This window comes from Lagenorhynchus albirostris, chromosome 5, assembly GCF_949774975.1.
Source record: "Lagenorhynchus albirostris chromosome 5, mLagAlb1.1, whole genome shotgun sequence".
NCBI lineage: Eukaryota > Metazoa > Chordata > Mammalia > Artiodactyla > Delphinidae > Lagenorhynchus > Lagenorhynchus albirostris.
The window spans coordinates 117,199,901-117,211,311 of record NC_083099.1 but is presented as its reverse complement, the minus strand read 5'-3'; positions in this window follow the sequence as shown (position 1 = coordinate 117,211,311).

Below are 11,411 nucleotides of genomic sequence, written 5' to 3'. Positions count from 1 at the left end.
TTATCTGGGTTTGGAGTATTTATAAGAAAGGAAGGGAAATTTAAAACAAAGATAAATCCTTTGGAAACATTGAGTCTCCGGCTTTCACGTTGTGTCATCCCTGGATGATCCAGAAACCTTACATATCTCATTTTCTGGACTTGGCTTTCCAGGTACCACCCCTTTTCACAGAAGGGTGGCAGGAGTTTCATGGTCCCCAGGCCAGCAATGTTTTGGGTTCTAAAACTCTGTGCTTTGGGCCCTTGGGGATTGCTCCCTCCTACAGCATTCTCTTTGCTCACTGCTTTCCTCTTGGAGCACGCCAACCCTCATAGCCAGCTCCCCAAAGGCTCCTTCCAAGGCCCAGGATTAGGGCTGCACCTGCTTGAGATTTAGTCAATCTACAAAACAGTGGGACTCCTCAAGAGCGCCTAATTTCCTCTGCCCTGAAAGCAATACAGTTGGGTGCTTCAGCAGCACGCTTAGGACAGCCAGAGCTACAGACCCGGCCTCCGAATTCAGTCCCAATTACCATAAACCAAACACCAATTACTCCAAAGAGCACGGGGCAATTGAACCTTGATTTATTGCCCCCCCCCCCACAACTCCACCTGCCTCTCATTCCCAGAATCTCACCACCTGCTCCAGGCAGGAAGGTTTAACAAAGTACAAGCAAATGTTATTATAGCTTACATAGCTGACAGCTATAAGATACAAGATAAAATTAATCTTGATTTTAGATTCACTATAATAATTCAAGCTTAAAGGTGAGAAACATGAGATTTATTGTTTCTTTTCTTTCTTTCTTTCTTTCTTTTTTTTTGAGTAAAGATGAATTCAAGGAAGCAAACATGATTATCCCAGTTTCTGACCAAGACTGAGAATTTACAGATTAATATGAGTTCAGCGTTTTATGAAACTCCCATATAACAGCTCCTCCTGTCCAGAGTCTTCGGTCTCTTCTCCCACTGCCCACACATGCTGTACACACACGTGTGCACACAGGCCTACGTGGGAACGGGAGAGAAGAGATGTGGAAAGCAGACACTAATCTCGCCATGGATTAGGAGCAGCGGACAGGATCAGCTGATGAGCACAAGTCTGTGCACCGGGATCTGTACCAACCTCCTAAAAGCCAGCATCATCACTTACATTTTCAATGATCGGTATATTCATCTGGAAAATGAAACCTGAGGGATATAGTCACTGGTTCCCAGACTGGAAAGAAGTGAAGAAAAGGAAACTAGCAAGGACAAAGGCTTTTCCACACTGAGAGCAGGAAGGTGATAAAGAGAGGGAAAGTACATCCTCCCAAAAGGATGCTATCGGTTTGCTTTCTCTAAGCCATCATACCAATCTCTCCTGTAATTTCTGGACAAATCCCCTTTCCTCTCATCGTGTTCAGATTTCTTCTTTGTAAGAAATACACTGATACTATAACAAAAAACAGGAATGGAGGATGGTGGTAAAGTTTGCATAGTATTAAAGTATTTCGACAGAGCACAAAGTTAGAGCAACTAATTATTACTTGACATAATCAATCAGCTCTGGCTCCCTAATTTCTACCCATAACTTCTGTCTGGTGCTAATTTTGCATTTATCTATGGCATAAATTTAGGTTAATTGCCTTCAGTGATCTAAGACAAGTTGCTCTGGGTGGAGAAAAGAATAACATACCTTTTTAAAAGGTTCACCTGGTGGCTGGTTCTCAATACCAGAGCTTGCATGAATGTCTACTTACTGACTATCACCTTTTACATTTCTTACCTATTTCTAAAATAGCATGCCCAAATTATCTGATATGAAAGGGCCAAGGTCATGTATGTTTTCTCCTCCCTAGCTACTTCATCCCTTATGTATTTCAAGCTGCTTTTCCCATCCTTACTTTTAAGCTATGTATCCCCTTTCCCAGGTACTTCTTCCATTTCTGAGTTCTATAAAGGTAGATAATAGCTCTGTTTCCTTCACTGCATCCCTTCCTCATGTCAAGTCCTTGAAATACTTGTTTACTGGTTTAACCCTTGAAATAGTTTCACATTTTTCCAAACGTAGGTTTATGTTTTTCATTCATGACGGATAGATGGTGCTTTCCCTGAGATCTGTCCATCCATGTTGCTATGGCCATGGTCCTTTGGTTCAGGTCCTATCTATTATACTCTATAAGGATGCAAATAAGGCAACAAAAATATGAGCTTGGGGTTGTTGTTCTAGTGGGGAGGAAAGAATGAAGAGAAAAGCTGGACCATTGACCTACTTACTCTGCAGAAGCCTCTAAAGGGAGAGAAGAAAGAGAAGAACTCCAGGGCTTTCCTGGTGGTACAGTGGTTGAGAGTCTGCCTGCCAATGCAAGGGACACGGGTTCGTGCCCCGGTCCGGGAAGATCCCACATGCCGCGGAGCGGCTGGGCCCGTGAGCCATGGCCACTGAGCCTGTGCGTCCGGAGCCTGTGCTCCACAACAGGAGAGGCCACAACAGTGAGAGGCCCGCATACCACTAAAAAAAAAAAAAAAAAAAAAAAAAAAAAAAAAAAGAGAGAGAAGAACTCCAGGGTCCCCAGAAGGAAATAAAAGGAAATTTGCCATTTATTAAGCTGAGCCAGAAATCTGCACAGAACATATAGTGTTTACCAAAATTTTGCCAAGAACCAAGAGATATTCCCTACTCCATTAGGGGACCCAGCTAAACTTTTTTTTTTCTTCTTTTGTATCAATAGTTGTTTCTTTTATTGTTGAGTAGTATTACATCATATAGCAGTACCACAGGTGAAAGGCATTTAGGTTGTTCTCAGTTTCCAGCCACTGTAAATAAAGTTGGTATGAACATTTGTGTTCAGAATTTTGTGGGAACGAAAGTTTCTACTTCTCTAGGGTAAATACCCAGTAGTGTGATTACTAGGTCATATGGTTAGTAAATGCATAGCTTTATATACAATTGGCAACTGTTTGTGAGAATGACTGTAATATTTTACATTATCACTAGCAATGTATGAGAGATTTGGTTGCTCCATATCTTTTCCAGCACTCGTATCATCAGTATTTTTTTTTAATTTTCATCTTCTAATATATATGTGGGGATATCTCATCATAGCTTTAATTTGTATTTCCCTTATGGAGAATGATATTGAGCATTTTTATTGTCTTATTTACCATTCATACATCCTCTTTGTGAAATGTCTGTTCAAATATTTTGTTTTTTTTTTAATGTCTTTTTATTGTGGTAAAAGTCACGTAATATAAAACATACTATTTTATTTATTTATTTATTTTGCGGTACGCGGGCCTCTCACCGCCGCGGCCTCTCCCGTTGCGGAGCACAGGCTCCGGACGCGTAGGCTCAGCGGCCATGGCTCACGGGCCCAGCCGCTCCGCGGCATGTGGGATCTTCCCGGACCAGGGCACGAACCCGTGTCCCCTGCATCGGCAGGCGGACTCTCAACCACTGCGCCACCAGGGAAGCCCTAAAACATACTATTTTAACCATATTTAACTGTACAGTTCAGTGGCATGAAATACATTTGTGCAACTCTTTATCTTAGCAGTTAAACCCTTCCACAGTTTAGCTCCATATGACCCATCCAAACTTAATGCCCATTTTTATGCATAAGATATCCTCCCCTCAAGCCTCCTCGTCACAATATTTTTATGTCTGTGCTTCTGCCCTTTTGTGGTGGAAAGTGTAGTTTTTGGAGCTGGCTGGATCTGCGTTGGAGTCCTGGTTCTGTTATTAGCTAGCTGTGACATTGTTGAGCCTCAGGTGTTTCATCTATAAAATGGGGCTAGTGATTCTTTGCAGACTTAATGTAATGTAACGTTGAGGCTTCGAAATATCCGTAAAGGACTCGGCATTATAGCTGGCGTGCAGGAGACACTCAATGATCTGTTGTCATGGCAGCATTATGTTTAGTATTGAATGGCTTCTCCACCCCTATCATCTTCTAAATCTTACTCATCAATCAACAGTTTAATACTCAAGTTCTCTTTGAAACCCTTTTTTCATTCCTGGTTCAAATCATGGATTTATTTTCTTCATATATTTCATACTTGATAATATACTATTTTTTATGGCACAAATCTGATCTTAATTTTCTTAAATGCAAAAGCCAGATCTTATAGGTCCCTGTTGAGCATGAGCCTTCAATAAATGAGCAGTAAAAATTTGTTGAATTTTAACCTGTACTTATTAAGCTTCTTAAGCTCTAGGACCATATTTTATAATATTAAGTCACAGCCAGCATGCTTAAAGCTCTTAATTTTAAATAAGTTACAATTATATGGCATAGAGAATATAATATTGCACTATAATGGCTCTAATAAATTATTTTTTAAAATACCTGATATATGGACTCACATCTTCTAAGAACTTTGTATGCCCAGAATTAAAGTATGTTGGAAACACACAGTATTTATTTTAACAAAGCAAAAAGCCCTATGATTAACATTAAAAAATGCTTGCTGGGTGTGTTTTCCTCTTAACTTCTCACTGAAATGAAATAACTCAACCGAATGCTCTGAGAGCTGGCCCTCTATATAAATAACTTGTGGCTTGGTTTTGGTTCAATATACTGATTTACACAGCACATGCAAGATTATGGATTACCTTTGGTAAGATATAGGTGAACAGTTTGAAGTGATGACTACATACACAGTTTAGAGAAGAATCTAGAAATATTTTTATTTCCACTATGGGGATCTTGAGAAAAGTTAAAGGGCAGTGACATGTAAAGTCCAGAAGTTAGATCAGTCTTCTGCCAAATGCTCAAAGATTAGCACACCTTCTTCCCTGAGCTTTACAGGTTTGATCCACACCCAGGAGACATACCCAGTCCTGCCTCTGGGATCTGCCCCAACCAGCTTTCTTACCCAGTACAGGCTCTAAGTAATTCTTTTGTTCCTCTTTACGTGAATCAATTTGTCTCACCATTTCCTGCATTTTTCAGAAGTTACTTCAATAGTTTATTTTTAGGAGCAAGTTGGAAGTTGCCGGTAGTTATTACCTTATCTACAAAGCTCAGAGTCACAAGCTAAACTGCAAAATTTATCTCCGGTGTCAATCAACCTTCTAATCTATATAACCAAATTCCTATTAATCATTAGGACTATTTCCTTTCTCTCACACGTTTTGAGTTTCCTCAAGTCCTTCACTAACTGCTCTGTTTGCATATTTTTTTTGCCACAGGTCAAATTCAGAGGGAGATGGTTGATAGGGAGAATTGGAAAGTCTCAAACTTCTCTGAAATATTATTTTTTAAATCATTTTTAAAAATCTATTGCAGAGACAAGAGAATCCTCAAATTCAATTAATGTAAATAGCTAATAGATTCCAAATAGTTAACGTTTCGTTAGCAAGTTTTGCTCAGTACCCACACCCAAGAGTGTTAAGTAATTAGGAAAGTCTCAAGTATACCCTCATGTGATTGGTTTGTCTTGTCCAGTTTGCATGATATCCATTTAAAGAATCTTGCAAATGATAAAAAAAAAATGCTACATGTCTACAGGCATCCTCTAAATCAGGAAATTTCTGTGTCACCAAATCTTTTCTGGGTGAAAAAAAAGGACAATGGTCTGATTCAACCTTTCACTCAACAAGTATTATTCATCCCCTACTGTTCTATGCATGCAAAGCAGTGCATGCTTGGCTCCAGGAACATCCAGACCAACATAACTCCCTGCACCCACAGAAGCAGTTGCCACTAGGAAAGGCAACACGCACCTAAATGTAATCATGCACAAGAGAAATGGATAGGGACACTGCATAGTCAGCTTCTGGTCTCAGGTCCATCTTTTTTTTTTTTTTTTTTTTTTTTTTGTGGTACGCGGGCCTCTCACTGTTGTGGCCTCTCCCGTTGTGGAGCACAGGCTCTGAACGCGCAGGCTCAGCGGCCATGGCTCACGGGCCCAGCCGCTCCGCGGCATGTGGGATCTTCCCGGACCGGGGCACGAACCCATGTCCCCTGCAGCGGCAGGCGGACTCTCAACCACTGCGCCACCAGGGAAGCCCTCAGGTCCATCTTTTTAGGAAAGATATTTAACTTCTATAAATCTCAATGTGTGTGTGTGTTTTTTTTTTCATAAAAATTAAGAACCCAATGAGGCAATCTTTCAAATTTTCTTGAGAGCTGAAATTCTATGATTGTAGGAAGCAGAAAAAAGATACTATATAATAAATGCTAAAATTTTGTTGTATTTACAACTAGAGAATTAGACTAAGGAATTCTAATCCTGGTTTACTATGAATCAAGGAAGGTCAGAAACCCCAGAGCCTGAATGTCCTCATTCTCAGATGGCAGCATCAGATCTGCAGGAAGTCCAATTAAATAGTGAATGTGGTGATGTCATCTATTGCTGCTACTAGGAAGTTAGGACCGGTCCTCGCCCCATCATTTTCTATTTTACTGTTACAGTCCTACCACAATAGTTCTTTCTGTCTCTAGAACATAGAAATGCTGATTTCCACCTTAGCTCCTCAAAGATGCCCACCCTTCAGAACCTGTGAATGTGCTGCCTTACACGGCAAAAGAAACTTTGCTGATGTGATTAAACTAAGGATTTTAATAGGGAGATTATCCTGAATTACCTGGGTGGGCTAAATGTGTAATCACAAGAGCTCTTATAAGTGAAAGAGGGGGTCAGGAGAGTCAAATTCAGAGAGATTTGAAGATGTTACCCTGCTGGTTTTGAAGACAGAGGAGGGGGCCATGAACCAAGGAATGTAGATGGCTTCTAGAAAAGGCAAAGAAATAGCATCTCCCTTACAGCTTCTGCAAGGAAAGCTGACCTGCCAATGCCTTAATCCTAGCCCAGTGAAACACATGCTGGTCTTCTGACCTCTAGAACTATAATAAATTTGTGTGGTTTTAAGCTGCTAGGGTTGTGTCTATTTGTTACAGCAGCCATAGAAACTAACACACCCAACTTGTGGTCTTGGTACTGGCTGTTCCCAGTGCCCGGAATGCCCTTTCTCTAGAATCTTTACATGGCTGGCTCCTTTCGTCACTCTTGTCTCAACCTGGGCATTGTCTTCTTTGACCATATAATCTAAGGAGCCACCCAGGCCTTCAGCTAATTCTCTGCATAGTGTGTGTGTCATTTTCCTGGTTTGTTTGTCTTTTGACTGTCTCCTTCTCCATTAGTTTAGCTCCTTGAGAGTAGGAAGCCTGTCTGTCTCAGCTGCCACCGCATTTACAGTACTTAGAACAATGCCTGGCCTTCGTCAGTATTTGTTGAATGTAGGATTTAGGGAACCCAGTAAGGGTTTGGTGGGTCTGAATCTTACAGAAAGTTTCTGGGAAATACACGAAGAAGCCATAACACGTATACTTTCATCATCTTTAGCCTTTGCAAAAGCCATCTATTACCACCAAAATCCCAGCACCTTCCCTCCACTTTGATTCTCTCTCTCTATCTCCACCTGTGTCACAGAGCAAAGTTAAGGAAATATGATAGTGGTCTGGATAGTCCCAGAAAGCAAACTTTGGGATAAGGATGGTGCCTAATAGGTGTAAAGGTGTTTGGGTTCTTAAGGAATAAATGGCACTATACAAATGTTAGAATACTAGAGTTTCCTTAAATTGAAAATTCCATTTTTATGTATCTGTTTGATAACTGTACAACATTGCCACTCCAGCAAAATTCTGTTGCTGCAAAAAGAAGAGCACTTTTCCCCCTCCCTTGAAATTTGTTAAAATGGCATTTCCCTTGTGTTGCATTTCCTTAGACCTGTGCAAAAACATCTCCTCCCAAGATAGAAAGCAATGCACAGCTGTAGCCCTGGGAAGCATAATGCTGTGCTCAGAATATCAGATTTTTAAATCTACCAAAGCTGGAAAGAGATTAAGAGTTAAGGCTGAAAGTCTGTCTTTAATGTGCTCTATTATGCACCAGGCATTACAGTTAATATGTCCCTACAGATTTTGCTGACCTACTTTTCTGGGCTTACAGATGCGGCAGTACACATTAAGGACAGAGGATCAGCAGTGATTGTGAATTTCCTTGCCGCCTCTGCTTGACCTCACACCCCTAATATTATGGTAATGTTTTGTGTGTGTGGAGGAAAGAGATTGGTGGTGAGAAGACGGTGAGAGAAAGAGAGTGAAAGAAATAATTTTATTTACATGATCACCATAAATATTATAACGTCACAAAAGAGAAGAGAGTTTTTGTAAAAAAGTCCACTATGTATCAACAGTACATCCATTGTTTTGGTCTTTCAGTATTTTAGCAATATTTTCTCTTTCATTGGATTTGAAGTTTCCAGTGGAGGTCTTCAGGTTTTTTATTTTATTTTCCCCTTGATCAGAATTTACAGACTGGCAGTTACTGGCCAACGGATGCTTGTACACGTGCTTTACCTGGTAGCACCTTGCTTAATTTTCTTTTTTTAATTGGAACACCTGTAGGTGGACATAGCCACTCTAGTTCCCAGGAGTTTCAAGCACTCACTATTCTCTTACATCTGATTGCTTCACGCATTTACTTTCCAGATTTTCCTATTCCTCAATTCAAGGGACCCTGGTCTATCTATATCTGGCTCATATATGTATCTTGGAACAGCCAACTCTAGATGCCTCCATGTATGAGTGTCAGACTGTCTTCTCTGTTGTTCCCGTCAAGTAATGCTACGACTCACAGATACGGCAACCCTATTTGTCACTACTCAGTCAGGATTTCTTCTGATTTATGAATTTAGGGAGTGGAAAATCTTCCTAATCTAAAAGTTAAATTACACTTAGATATATTAACACCTTGCCTTTTTCTCAGAAAGGATTTAGGATAGCCATTAGATGTAGTTACAGATATCCATGATGAATTATTTTTATTGAAAAGCAGCAAATAACATAAAATCTGAATCATCTTGGAAAATCCTGGCTGTCTCGATACCATGTGCCTGGTATCAGGCATGATCAGATCAGATCAGATCAGGTATCAGCATCAGGCATGACAGACCACTGATTTGTGGAATTTGTTAGAAATGCAGTTTTGAAGTAGGAGACAGGTGTTCTATTTTCAAAGCATTTGACACGATTGATAGACGTAAGATTTTGCACTGGGCCAAGGAAGACTCTAGGTATCCATGTAGCAGTAATCAGCACACATCTGTTTCTAGAGTGAGTCTAACTGGGCGGAGGAGCTCTCAAGAGACGATTCTCAGTCAGACGTGCAGAATGGAAGGAGAAAAAGCAGGTGGAGACAGTGGAGCAGGTGTTGAGGCCTGTGTGGTAGCCACCAGCCAGGGCAGAGTCAGCAGTGACTCACGCATCCTCAGGAGGAGAAGAAGAGGTGCTTTCATCGGACTCAGAAAGTCCCAAAGAAAAGCACATCTCCCTGTCTCTGGAGTCCAATTATTTTCTCTGCTTCTCCTCCACATCTAGTTAATTCACTCCCCAGTTCAAAGTTTAGGAAATTGGGGGATATATCTTTGAAGGCAAGCAAGGTCCAAGCCACCAACATCTCTCATCTGACTTTGACTTGAAAAAAAAAGAACATTTTGGCAAAAGTCTATCAGCTGCTCTTCCCTAAGAGCAGCCAGAGATGCTTTCTAAGATACCAAATACAATCACATCACAGGTTTTCTTACACTCCTTCAATGGACTCCCCTTATTCTCATGATATAGCACAATGCTTTGAACCTGCCCTTCAGGATCCCATATGATGACCTGTCTATCCCAAGGTTTCTCAAGCTTGACTCTGTTGACACTTTTAGCTGGAAAATTCCTGGGGTGTGGAGGGTAGGAGGGGCCTGTCCACTGCCTTGTAGGATGTCTAGCAGCATCCTTGGCCTCTACCTACTAGATGCCAGTAGAACTCCCTACCCACAGATATGACAACCAAAAATATCACCAAACGTTTCCAAATACATGTTCCTGACTGAGAACAGTTGACCTCTCCAGACCCTGCCCTGACTCCATCCTAATTCTGCACCACTCACCTCATGCCTCCCAATTACCACCACCATCACTCTCCTCTTCTCCAGCTATACAGGCTTCCTACCACCTCTTCTGAGGCAACCTTCCACCATGTCTTAGTCTTCTCAGGCTGCCATAACAAAAATACCGTAGACTGGGAGGATTAAACAGCAGATATTTATTTCTCGCAATTCTGGAGGTTGGAAAGTCCAAGTTCAAGCTGCCAGCCCGGGCTTACAGATGCGGCAGTTCCCTGTGAGGGCTCTCTTCCTGGCTTGCAGATGGCTGTCTTCTTGCTGTGTCCTCACAGGGAGGAGAGAGAGTTCTGAATTCTTTCTCTTCATATTAGGACACTAATCCCATCACCAGGGCTCCACTGTCATGATCTCATCTAATCTGAATTACCTCCTGAATGCCCCATCTCCATCACATTGAGGGTTAGGGCTTCAAAATGAATTTGCAGGGGTGGGGCACACAAATATTCAGTCCATAACACACCACGTCTCCACTTACTTGTTTTCTACTGTCCTGCCCCCAACTCTGGACTATCTAATTCCTACTCATCCTTCAAGATGGATTCTTTCTTGATCCTGGTTGATAGCCTCCCACCCCCAAACATTACCTGCTTTCATAACACATGTCTTTTGCACAGGGCTTATTATCATTGAAATGGGTTCTGTAATTAGTTCTCTCTGTTATTCTTTCTGCACTGGAATCTTCATCAGCATAGGAGCCATAATTACGTAGCTCACTGTAGTGGCCAGCTCCTAGCACAGTGCCTGATGCACAGCAACCACAAATAAATAACGAAAGACAGAAAAAAATAGATGAAGCACTAAATACCAGGATGCTCAGAAAGGGCTGTAACCACAGGTACACCCTGAAGCTGCCCACTTGGGGATTTTCTGTTAGATGGTATTATGGTATATAATAATGACTGCTCTAATAATAATAGTGCTCTAATAATAATGCTCTAATAATAATAGCTGACATTGATTGAGTACTTAATTTATGCCAGGTACTGCACCATATATTTATTATATCAATGAATCCTTAAAACCATTTGATAAGCTAATAGCTGTTAGCATCCCCATTTTATGAAGAGGTTAAGTAAATGGTCTAGGGTCATGCAGCTACTAAGTGGCAGGGCCAAAATTCACACACCAGAAGTTGAACCTAAAGGCTATTATTCTACACTCCTGTACTGTATCGTCTGTCATGAGTTAGGGAGCAGGGAGTTAGATTTTTAGCCCTTCCTCAGACTGTATGCTAGTAGATTGCTTTCAACATGGCTGAAGTCCGCAGAGTCTCCGTGTCAAGGTCTAGATTCTCAAGCAATCATTCAGGAGCAGAATACCACTTGCCAACTAACTCTGCTCGGTATTGTTTGGAAGATGGGAGTTGGGCAGGTGGACATTAGGGCATAAACAAGGAGACAAGAAAGTTAAAGACCGTCTCCCCAGCATATCACATCCAACTGAAGTTTCATTTTAGTTAACAAACTTCTCTCAAAATGCATAAGCATATTAGT